We start from the raw sequence: 13,757 nt of genomic DNA, 5'->3' as shown, positions 1-13,757 counted from the left end.
TGAAATCATCTAGAATCACATCTATAATATGTATCACATCATCGACATAAATACAAACTATGATTATTTTACATTTATTTGATTTGGTATAGAGAGTAGGATCATTAATACTCTTATTAAACCTGTTGTTGAATAAATATGAGTCAATCCAACTATACCAAGATCTTGGAGCTTGGTTCAAGCCATACAAGGATTTCTTCAATTTGTACACTTTTTACTCTTTGAATTTTACTTCAAATCCTAGTGGTTGATCTACGTATACCTCCTCTTCTATTTTGGAATTCAATGTGATCCATAAACTATCATGGATATTCCACTGGACAATTCGTCACAACAAATCTACTAATATATATTATAAAATTCAAAATCTACAATACAAGGGTTTACTTAGATTTATGGATATGTTAATTTTTTTTTTATTACATATGAATGAAAACTATAATTATGCAAAAAATAGAGAATAGTGAAATATTAACTCACAAAACAAAATTTTCACAAGATATATCTTGGGAAACGGTTTAGGGAGAAAACCTAGTTGGAAGGTGAGGTTGCTTTGTACTCTTTCTCTTAATGAAAAATGGATGTGAGTACAAAGAAGTGAGTCATGTGGCATGTGGGATTCTAATGTACACAATTCCTCTTTGTTTTCTCTCCCACTATACTTCTCACCTAATTCGTTCATATATGGAACAAAAATGCACTCAAACAACATGGAACCCCTTTTCCTCTTAGTGGCTTGGTTATAACACAACTTGATAACCTAGTAGTGGTTAGGTTTGACTCCAACTCTTTACTAAAGTTAAAATATTAACTCCTATAGAGTATTATTCATCATGGTCACATGGATATTCCATTTTCTATGAATAATGGGGGCTAACAAGGTATTGTTTTGAACTATGGTGGTCAAAATAGGAAGGTTAACTTCCAAGTGGAATAAATTTTGCATATAAAATCTGATTGAGGAAATTATTGTGTCATTAGAGAGGTATATGTGTGTAGAATAGAATAAAAATGTGTGGCACTTAAGTGACAAATTTTATCCCCAAAAAACATTCTTTGATACCTCAAAATTCTACTAGAAGGTTTCAAACCCCAGTTTTCCAAACTAGGTCCCATTGGTAAAACTAGCTCTGTGAGTTGATTCCTTAACTCTTTCCACTCTATAAACATTGAGATGTATGCAAAAAATATAATTATAAAATCCATATCACACCTCCTCATTTTGGGAGGCTTTTGATCTCAAAAATATTCTACTTAATGTGGTGAGAAAACATTTCCTCCACCTTCTCTTGGGTGTACAATTTAACTTTTCTTAGGAGCTTTCCTTTCAACCTAATATACCAAAGGTCATGATACCCCTATCTTGTAGCTATGGGTCTCTTCTACAAAACTATATCCTTTGTTAAATCTACATGGGCATATGCTACCAATTCATCTACATATGGTAGGGCATATTTCTCTCCCTGATCTAACATGAAAGACTCAAAGAGTTTCAAATTCACTACATTCACCACTGAGAAAATGTGCATATATGGTGGTATATTGAGTCTATAAGTGTTATATCCTATATTTTATAATACCTAAAAGGGACCATATTGTAGAGCCTTGATTTTCTTAGCAAGATGTTGTAGCCATTACTTGTTCAATTGTACCCATACTTTGTCTCTCGCCTTCAAGGACTTCTCTGTCATATGTTTATCATGTCTAGCCTTATATATTTCATATGAATTCTATATGTCTCCTGTAACTGTAGATGGGTTTGTGTAATCTTCTCAAAAAAAATTATACCCTTAAGTAATCCCCTATAAGGTTATCCCTCACTCCTTCTTGCTATCCATATGCAATACCTAGTGGTGAAGGTGGAAAATATCCAAAACAAGTTTCAAATAGGGACTTACCAATAGAAGTGAGAATTGTTCTATTATAAAAGTGTTGTATAGGAACAAAATTTTCATCCCATTTCTTTAAATTATTCTAATTGTAACCCCTAAAAAGCTACACCAACCTCCTATTGAGTACTTTTGTCTTCCCATCTATCTGTGGATGGAATGTTGTAGACCTATTTAAATTTATGTCCATCTTCTCCCACAATGTAGTCCAAAATGCATTGAGAAAACTTGTGTACCTATCTAAATCAGATGCTTCTTGATATCCTAAAGTGCGCCTAGATTTTTCCAAATAAGAATTTCACTACTTCTTACCCATTGACGACATTTTTATAGGTAATTAGAACACACATCTTACGGAACCTATCAAATAACATAAACATGTAGTCAAACCCCTTCTTGGTTGTTGGTAAATCCAAAAAATTCCATGAAAATGATTTCCCAAGAATAAGTGGGTACAACTAAGGGATGATATAAACCCTATTTTTAGTTACTAGGCTTGTCAATGTAAAAACGCATGCATCCTCTTACGAACCTAGCTACTTATTCTTGCATCTTAGGCCAATACACATACCTCTATAACTTGGCCATTATATTCCCTACACTAAAGTACCCTACAACCTTGGAAGTGTGAGCCTCTCTAATCAGCTACAATTTCCCACCTTTAGAAAAACATAACTTATTCAACTTTTGGAGTAACCCATCCTATAGATGCTACACAACTATGTTCTCACCATCATGCACATGATTTTGGTTCTGCAATTGCTGAAACACCTCCTTGTAGTCCTCATCCTTTGAATACGCCTTTATGTATGCATCATGGCGAATGACTCCAAGTGCATAAGAGTTCCCAAAGCTGTGATATTTGATGTGGGTGGCCTTGAAAGCATGTCATCTAATGTGTTTTTGTTTCCCTTCTTTTATTTGATCACTAAATGAAATTATTGTAAAAACACCATCCAATTGTAATTTCTGGTTTGTTGTATCTTACTCTGGGCCTACAAATATTGATGTGTTGTTTTTTTCATATTTCTATCGTTCCCCCCCTTCCCCTTCTTCTTCCCCTCCTTAGAATCATCCTAGTGACCCTTCTTATTTGACCCACTTGATTTCCCCATCTTTTGACCTATGTTTTCTAGGTACTTGTGCTTATAAAAAACCCTTGTCCACTAATGTAGGCTTAATAACATCACTTTCTTCTACATATGGACTTTTAGACCCATTAGATGCTTTAGGAGTACATCCCAGTTCTTTGGGGATATATTCATCATTATGGCCTCTTTCTGAATTTGATGGTGTACTCCTATACACTCCACCCCCACTTTTTCTTAAAGTGGTATCACGGGATCCACTGGTCATCTACATACCCGATAGGGTGAAGTTGTGACTTTATGAGGGCTTTGAAATCCTCCCACTTAGTCACTAGAGGATCTCCCTCCAACATCAAGGTTTATGTGTATATTTCTCACTAGGGGAAGGCATAACCCTCTATTTTCATTTAAACAAATGAAATATTCTATTCTTCCTCTATATGATGGACACTAAAATATATTTCTAATTTATATAACCAATGATTTAGCTTTAGAGCATCAATATCACCTTGGTATGGCTTGATGTCAACCTTCTCTTCCATTTTGAATAGGGACTATGAATGTTTCATGACACTCAAACTTGGTTGATATATTGTGGGTTCTTTCCTTGGCTCCTTTTCTATTTCCTCCAAAATATATTGAGTTGAAGAATGGATTAAGGAATGTTTTGTCACATTGTTTGTCTTGTCTTTATTTCTTAACTATTAACATTGTATCAAATCCATGATAAAGAAAAGTAAGGTTATGAAGTGATAACAAAAAAAATTATTCCTAGAGATGTAATGTAAAGAGAAGATATATTCCAAGCAAGGAGAAAGTGAATTTAAATCAACAATATGCATTTCATGAGATACTAGTTGATCCCATAGCAAGAAATATACTAGGTATCATAGAGGTTTGTTTGATTTATAAACACATATTTGGTTTATAAATATTATAGATCTAGTTTGGATAAAAATTATCAAAGAGTTGTGATAGATGTTACGACTGTGGTAGTGATCCATAAAAAATTCAATTAAAATATTTTTGCCTTTTCTCTTTAAATATGTCTAAATCAAGTAATTTGAATCAAGAAATCTAATTTATTTTTCCAACACGTGATGTTGTTGGTGAAGTGATCTACTCCATGAGAATGGTCAATGTCTTGCTTGTTTGGATCATATCTTCACATGTCATATTTGTATATGTATTGTAGATTTATTAGTTTAGATCTACTATAGAATTGTTGGTGTTAAATCTAACTACATAATTAGTTGCAAATATGTTGTAAATTGAAATATGATTTCACACGATAATGTCAACACTCATATCTACCTCCAAAACACAACAATCTATCCAAATGTTCAAAAATTAGTTGGTTTTCATCCTCCAATTGGATATTCTCTTCAAGTTTGTAAAATCTATAATTAAGTTGGTAATCACATCTTGCACATTAAATATTCTTTTCTATAATATATTTTGAGGAGCTAACTATTCATTATTCCTTTCACTCTTATAATCTAAATTTCTAGTTGAGTTCCTACTTCATGATATCACTATTTAAGTCCATAACCTAACCTTTGTAATAGAAACAAATCATTATCCTCATACAATGCATAAATTTATCATTAATGTGTCCATTGTTGACATAGTTGGCTCGCATATCCTTGAGATATGAGTTAATTTCCAATTGTTTGATCTATGTCTACCAAATGAAAGCTAGTAGAGTTACCATTTCGTTGCTTATTCAACAAAATTTTATTAGTTTTTCTAGGTCGGTTGAATATTTAGGATGCTAGTCTTCTTTGTTGAATTTTTTTGGATCCAGATGTGTGCAGGAGGAAACTACACAGGCATTTAAATGGTCCATTTTAAAATAAATTGGAAGTTCACTAGAAATATGTAGTATCAGAGGATTCTAGCAAAGTTTCCATGGTGTGGTGTGGTTATTGCCACCATACAAGGAATACAATTATGGGTGGGGTGAGGGTGAAGATATATATAATGCTTGTGGTTGATTAAAGATATGCCTTTGAAAATTTTCCTTTGACTATGCTTCCATTTGTAAATGATTTCATGAATATTCCCATTAATAAAGTAGAGTGAGTCTAGTTAAAAATACTTTTGGGGTGAATTAGATTTTTATTTTATTTCATTTAATAGTACTTTTCAAATATTTTCAACATAGATTTTAAAATATTATAAAAAATGAAAAAAAAGGAGAAAAAAAAGAAGAATATTGAATATTTGAGATTGTATTTGGGCACACCATTGTGATAGTATGAAGGAGCTCATGGTAAAATTATATTTGTTTTGGTTCTTTTCCTATATCACTATGAAATGGAATAAGTGGGTCTAAATACATTTGTGGTTCCATATTATTTCTTGGATGTGTACATTTGGAACTTAATTGTAAATTGTCATAATGCACATGGAATAATAAGGTCTTAAAATCAAATTGGTTATGTAGATGTAAGAAGAAGAAAAAAATGTTTGGAGCGTTAGAAAACTATAAAAGAGCAAATTTCAAAGCAATAAATTCCTCAATACTTTGTAAACATTGAAGGATAAATATTGAAATTTGAAGCCTTAAAAGAGTAAAGTTGTGGATCTTTTCAGAACAACAAAGTGCTTTTCAAGTCCAAAATCCATTGACTTTCCTGAAATTGAATAAGGAGGTAGAAAGGGAAATCATTTTCATCATTAAAGCATTGTAAAATTCACTTTAGGGTGCAATATTAGTATTAACCGACACCTTAAAGTGACATAAAATCAATTGAGCTTGATATAATAGAAGAAAGTAAAAGTGACTGTGATACATAAGCATATAAGCATGAAAGAGAGTGGGCATGACAAATCAACACATAATCAATAAATTACAAGTGAGCATAACAAGTGAGAGTGAGAAAAATAAGTAAATGAGGAAAGAATTTACAAAATGCATCTCAAGAAATAAAGGATTTGCAAGAGTATGACCATAAAATACAAACATAAATAAAGTACTTGAGCGGGACTTACAATAGAAATAAAACATTATTAATCACATGGTTGATACACTATAATCAATAAACAATATTCAAAGTCATTTAGATATGAAATATCAATTGATTGATGCACTTAAGATAAAATTAGGAGTAAAAATAAAGGTCAACTTTATGATATAGCATCTACAACTAATATTGATGTGACTTGTGACACAGTGGACCTCATACAAAAAACTAATCCAATTTGTGATACATATCAACTCATCTAGAATGTTGATGCAAACATAGAGGAGCTACTGGAGAACATTGATGCAACATATGATACATAATATCTTATCAAAAAGTTTTATATGGCATGTGAAACAGATGAAATCTTACAAATGGTTAATGCTCACTTTGATAGAGAATACATGGTGAAATCATATAATGAATTAATGAAGGAAACAATGAATGAAGATGAGTCAAAAACTTTGAATAAGGTAAAAAATAGTAACAAAAGAAAATGTGAAGCAAAATAATAAAATCAAGAGATTTCTAATATGTTTGTTCAAAAATGGGAAAATATATCATTCAATAAACCTGGCTTCTGATATGACAAAGGAAACAATGTTTGGCTCCCATTCTGTTACCTTTTTCAACACCTAGTTTGACCTTGTACCTCTAATATCTTACACTCATAACTACATATTGCCCTTGTTTTTATGCATTTCTACCCCTTTGAAGCCAAAACCATTTTGACATGCATATAGAGGCAAAATTTTCTCATTTTTATTCATTCCTAAGTTTGTAATGAATTAAATGAGTTTTAAGTTAATTTTACTAATGACAAATTGTTTAGCCTAGTTCTTGTAGCTCCCAAGAAATTCCTATAATTGATCTCTAATATTGGCATATCTATGCAGATCTAGGTGGAATTTTGGGTCATGGGGTTTGTTTCTAGAGTTGATGAAATGGTTTCATGTTATCTAGATTGTACCCAAGTCTATTGCACATGCATGTAGTTGATGATCAATTTCTCAGTCAAAGAGTGCTAGGAAGAATCAAATGAATATATTTAGTTGTGATTCAGGAGGAAATGAAGATGAATATGGAAAATCTGCGACATCGATTTTGATCATAACATCCCCAATTGGGTGATAATAGAGTGGTTCACAAAAACTTGCATGGATTTGGAGATACACATGGTTCTTTCAAGGGCATATTTTTTGGTGTGACCATTGTCAAGTTGTGTTCTAATGAAAGAAAACAACCAACAAGGGAACTAATTCCAACCTATTCCTAGAAGATTTTATGTTAAATGAATCATATGAAATCATAGATTTTGTTTTTCTTCAACCAAGATCCACTAAGAATGCACAAAAGACAATATTTTGTAAATCTGTTTATGCCTAATAGTCCAAACTTGGGGGAATTATTTCCAATTCACCCATTTCTCTCTTTTGTATAAATATATGGGAAGAGAGTAGGTTGGGGGAGTTATATGGGTTCTTCAGTATGGTTTATGTTGTAAAGATAACTGTAGATATATACTAGATTAGATTGTAGAGAGGAGGTTACCAAATCTTTGTGTTTCAAAGTCTGTCCATTTGGGAGAATGTTGATGACAATTATCTAACATTGAAATTATTGTTGGATTAATGCAAATGTTTATTTTTGGTGTTTGATATCATCGATGGTGTGAATTGAATTTGATTTTGTAGTTTCATAGGCAGTGTGCACTAGTTGGGAGGGCTCACCAACCTGGCCCACGCTGCCCTGTTTCTTTCTTTGTTGTAATGTGGTATAACTTTGTTGCTTTTATTTTATTTTTATATATAGGTTATAGCTTTGTTGAATATACCATTTTTTTTTTATTGAATTTTTTTTTTCTCAAAGTTGTGTTCTTTCTAGAAGAAACATTAACCATTAAATGGCAATGTTACATGTTGTAACTTTTCTTGTTGCATGCACACCTTATTAAATAATTATGAAAGATCGTAACCTATAGAGAAGGGGCTTCCTATTGACACCCAAATTACCATTATCTCTTTAATATTCCCTTTATTTTCTTGTATTAATGATTGTTGACTTGGTGAAGAGGGATAGCTTACGAAAGGGTTTAAATACACACTACAACTTCTCCTTATTCACATGAATTCCCTACCTAGTCAAAGTAAAAGAGTGTAGCCCAAGTGAGAAGGAATTGTGTTATTTCTCTAGATAGTAGGCATCTCCTTGGTTTAATTCTTGCATGAATTCCTTTCTATTTCCATCTTGTAGCATAGGTTAGAAATCCTATTGATGCTTTGAACTCTACACATTTAGTGTAACATCTTGAAGTTTATGAACATCCTGGTCGATAATTAATGTTGGAATTATTAAGCAATTAGTTTGACCAACAATTTGATATTTTTGTTGGGGGGTGCTAAAAAGGGATTAGAGCATTGGTAGTTTAATTACTTTTTTTCACTTAATTTCCCCAACATTTAATAATTGGAGGAGTGATAAGGTAAGATGAGAGGTAAGAACCTAAGCAACCACTTTATTGAGTCTCTATGAGCCTTTGTTTTGTTGGTACAATGCGTTTCTTTTATGATAATGTGTTTTATTTTAGTTTGATTCATGGAAAGGAAGAATCTAACTCATGTCAATAGACAACTTGGTGACAATAGGGTCTTAGTAGCATGATGGCATCCAAGTAAATGATAAATTCTTCTTTGAAATTGTTTTCTTTTATCATATTTTATTTATTTCTTTAAGGAATATTACATTTTTGGGGTGTTGTAAGACCCTCCCCTACGTAATAATCCATGTGCTAGATAGGAATCAATAATAAAAAATAAGAAATCAAGATTTATCATGATTTTGAAGAATGATCCTCCACGGAATCTTGCAAATTCTAGCAATAGCTAGGAAATTGTTGGTATCTGAAGTAGAGAAAATATTAGTAGTATTCATACCTGCACTCAAAAAATAAATATAAGGGAAAAATACCCATGAATAACCTCCACAAGAAGAATAGAAGCCCTCTTCGATCATCCTTGCTAATATATCGAGGAGAGAAAAGAAGCATGGACTAAATTCAATCCAGAGTCACCATTAGAACTTGAGATTGAGGTGTCCCTAATATTCATATCATCAAAACCATCATGCACTCAAGAGACTAACCATTCAAAAGTAGAAGATTTGCATGGCATACTAGAGGAGGAAACACGAAGTGGACCAAAGGAGAAAGAGAGATAGGAATATCGTAACTATATAAAAGCACCAATCTCTTCTTCAACAACTCATCTCATCATATCATTCGAAATAAATAGTCTCTCATTAGTATACATTGAAGCATATTTCTCAAGCTTGAGGATGAGCATATTCTTGATTTTGTTACACACATGGCTTCCTTGGAAATAGTCCTACACTTGAAGTGGAATTTTTTTTTTTTCAAGTAAGATAGGATAGTATGATAAATAAATAAGTAAAATAGCACAAATTAAAATTAAGTTTATTTGTGAAAACCAAGTAATTAGTGCAACTATGTGTGAGTATTTATTGAAAGCTAGGACTCCTAGTAGGTAAGATTCACAATAAACTCTATAAGTTTATGTTGGTTCCATTGTTTCTTCAAAATCTTCTTGGTTTTATGCTCGTGTTGGTTAATGTGGGATTCCTTAAGGAACAAATTCCAATAGATCTTGTCCCATAGACTCCAACACCTTATATGGGACCAAGATCAAAGATTGTTTTGAGTTCCTTGGAGTTTGCATGCACCAATGGTAGACCTCCTTGTTTATGACAAGGAAATACCTAAATGCCTCTTGATCGTAAAATCATGCAAGTTAATCAACTTCAAAACATTCACTCATGCCTGTTAGAATGCACTCTTGCACCTTGACACTCATTAACATCAATGATGAGTTGTCTCGCATTTGTTAATGACATCCATCAATGGTTAGTAATACAATTATTTCTATGTTCGACTTTAACAAAATTTATTCACATAGATAAAATTGTACTAAAATGTTTTTTCATGTTGAAGACTCTTTTGTTTGTAATTCTGACATAAATTTTCAATAGTAAGCCAAGAATAAGAGGGCATACAATCTCTATCATTAGCTTATAGTCCTTTAGTTTCATTTTTGTTTCAACATTTCTAGAATTTATAATCATGTATATAGTTCAAGCTTCACTTGCTTCAATTTAGGAAAACAACAATAAATATATGTCAGCATCAACATTCACTCCATCAAACCAACATTTATTCAATCACAACATTGGTTCCAAATATCTCTTCCTTTGTACAATCCAAGTTTGATATCTACAACCTCAATATGCTCAAATACAATAGTCTTATCAATGAGTATTAAACAAATTTTGAGGTAAAATTTCTTTTAGTTTTTTAATTTATTAGCGATAAAGGAAATATATATGCAATTTATCATATGATGCCATTTTATTCTTCTCCCTGCATAATTTCATTCACCATTGCTATATGATGCCTATCATTTTAACCATTTATATAACTACCCTACAAAAATTCCATATTGTCTGTCCATTTCCTTAGGTTTTGAGGACAACTTTTGACTTGTATTCATGGTTGGTTATTTTTTCATGCACATTCATAATGCAAAGATAAATATTGAATTTTCCTAATAAATATATAAGGAATCTATGAAACATTTATTTGAAGCTATAGCTTTGTCTCCTACTAGTTACCAATGTATGTTATTATGAATCTCCTTAGGTTTTGAGGACAACTTTTGACTTGTATTCATGGTTGGTTATTTTTTCATGCACATTCATAATGCAAAGATAAATATTGAATTTTCCTAATAAATATATAAGGAATCTATGAAACATTTATTTGAAGCTATAGCTTTGTCTCCTACTAGTTACCAATGTATGTTATTATGAATCTCTTTAGGATAGTGGAAATTAAGCTAGATCACAACAGGATTTGGGAAACATGTGTTTGATTTGGAAAATATGATGCTGCAATTTCCTTTTAAATAAAATGGAATTAGAACTTGATTCTTCTAATGAAGCATTAAAATTAGGTGTATAGGAAGAAATCATATCTTGGACTGCATCCTCTCCATTTGGAAATATATTTTAGGGTCCATAGTTGTGGGCACATATTTCCACCTCATATTATTGGTGGAGAACAAAAAAAGATATACCTTCCAGAAAATATTTACCATCGTGAAGAAGACCCTTCTTGCATCACATACAAATATACTTTCATCGAGAGAGAAGAAAAATCTCCTGTATTTTTTATTTTAAGGTGGATTTATAAATATCTTCCCACAAATTACAAGTATAGGCTTTAATTAGTTTGTTTTTTTGTATCCTGGAATTTTATCACGATTGGTTTTAGCCAAACTTGGCCTAGTTGGATTAGAGTATGTGATTTTGTGAACCAAAGGATGTTATGACTGGTTAGTTGACAATGAAATCAAATGTATTTGACTTTTGGGTTTTTTATTAGAATTAATTACAAGTAGGAAAAATATTGACAATACCAAGTTGGCAGGGGATCATCCTATTATTTCTTGGGCACGTCCATCGTTTAATGATTGAAGGAAGTTTGAACAAATGGCTGAAACATTTCTTTAATCTCACTATTCTATGAGGATTTTATATCAAGCTATTGTTGTGGAAGCAATGCATGTCCAAGAACAAGCCGCAATGCATTCCCTAATTGCTGATATAGTGACTGCATTTATCTACCTTGCATCCCAAACATATAATTTTGAAACACATCTAGTCATAAATACTCGTTATGATTTCAAGTAAGAAGGGATAATGAGAAGAAGTTAAAGGCTAGAACAAATTGACATCTTGGTGTTAATTCTCCATCTATAGATGCACAGGGTTCTTTGCATCAAAAGTCAATAGCTAAAACCAAATCATGTGTTAATAGGGGTTAAAAGCAAAGGGCAAATACTCAAGGTGGCATGAAAGGACTTGGTTGATTCTCATATGAGTTGTACCTCACATCATTGTATATTATACTCTTCTCAGGAATCAGGTTTGATATTTTTTCATCATTGTATGAATTTCATGAGCAAGAAACATTGGAGGGAAACTATGGATTGAGCATGCTAATGGACATATTAATTAGGGGATTCATGTTTCTACTATTTTATGTTTGATGATCATAGTTCGTGGATATTGGAAAGACACCCATATTGAGGTTCATTATGCTGATGTTTATTACTTTGTCTCCTCTGATATGGTATCTCTAATGGTTTCTAATAGGCCTCCATATGATAAATCTATATATAGATAATTTTCACTCTTAACTCTGATGTTGATACACAATTCCTATTTCTATTTACATCACTATTGGGGCAAACTCCTATTATCTACTACAAGCTTTGTGGTTTTCTAGAGAAACAATGTACATTTTGTGTGGAAACATGGTTTTTCAATCCATTCACATTCACTATTGTTGCATGGGGAAATTGTGAACCTCTTATGTGTACCACAATTTTGTGGATTTTGATATGTCTAATGAAAGGTCATGTTGCAAAGGTAGCAATGTGGTATGAACTAGTTGTTTATTTTAGAATCTACCCTATTATGTATTTTCCCCATTCTTATTGTTCTTGATGAACAATATTTTACCTCAAATTAGAGAAGTCGTCTTAGTAATTGGAACATTATCATAGCAAAATATTTTGTTTAGTTTTTTTTCTTTTTCCACTCATTTTACTTTGGAAGAAGGTCCACTTGCAATGGAAAGTCTTGTTATGTATTGGGTTATGAATTATTACTTGGAAGAAATGGTTGAATTGGGATTATCTACTAGATTTTAAAGGCATAAATTGTTTTGTACAACTGTGGTTAGCAAGAATTGTCCTTATGGTGGTAGACACTTGTGTCCTCACAATGATCTTGGTGAATCATAAGTATTTCCCTCTTTTCAATAAAAAGTGGCAGTTACTCTTGATGGAAGTAGAAATAAGAGCGATTGAGAAAACTAGCCAATTTATTCCAGAAAGTGATCAAAATGTTATTAAAGCTTGTTGTATGTTATGATCGTTGTTATAATCCAGGGTATTGTTTCCTTGTCGGCTATATAATCCTTTGTCAAATTGATATTAGTCTAGTATCCTTTGCAAGAATTATAAGGATGGATTTATTTTTCATGGGGACACACACATACTTTGATTTGGTGGAGATGTAAGGCTCCCATTTTGTTATCTTTTTCAACGCCTTGTTTGACCTTTACCCCTCATATCTTACACTTGTAACTGCATATCACCCATCTTTTATGCATTTCTACCCCTTTGAATCCAAAACCATTTTTGCACATATATAAAGGTAATCATTCCTCATTTTTATTAACTCCTAAGTCTATAATGAATTAAATGAGTTTTAAGTCAATTTTTCTATGACGAATTATTTAGCTTAGTTCCTATAAATAACCTCCAAGGTTGGTATATCTGTTGCACATAGTGTTGTCATTAATGAAAACAATATGTCATTGATGTAAAATGGGATGTATGGGACAATAAAAAAAGACCATCCTCAATGATCAAAGAAGTAGTAAGACTCTTAATGGAATAATATGATAACTTGATCTTTCTCAAGGTCTCATTACATGCAGATATGGGTGCTTGAAGTTATTCAAGTTTTTTATGAAGTTGTAATTCTAAAAAGATCCTACAAATAACATGGTTGTGTTTATCTCATTGATACCTTTCCAATAGTATATTTTCCTTAGAAAAAACTCTTCCTTGATGAGAAGTTATGGCTAGTTGAAGATCAACGTTAGAGTGGGCTAATTTACAAGGAGAAACTATAGGTCGAAACTCAAACTATTAAAGGGTTAAATA

At 32.0% G+C, this 13,757-nt stretch overlaps 1 pseudogene; it reads left to right on the top strand.

Annotated features, from left to right (window-relative positions):
• The first annotated feature begins 12,067 nt into the window (after positions 1–12,067).
• On the top strand, positions 12,068–12,604 carry LOC149168558 (GPI mannosyltransferase 1 pseudogene; annotated as a pseudogene).
• The last annotated feature ends 1,153 nt before the right edge of the window (positions 12,605–13,757 follow it).

The sequence above is a fragment of the Pinus tabuliformis genome, chromosome 4_2, assembly GCF_031772625.1.
Source record: "Pinus tabuliformis cultivar Carrire ecotype Pingquan chromosome 4_2, CPIR1, whole genome shotgun sequence".
Classification (NCBI taxonomy): domain Eukaryota; kingdom Viridiplantae; phylum Streptophyta; class Pinopsida; order Pinales; family Pinaceae; genus Pinus; species Pinus tabuliformis.
This window is presented reverse-complemented; position numbering and strand designations above follow the sequence as displayed.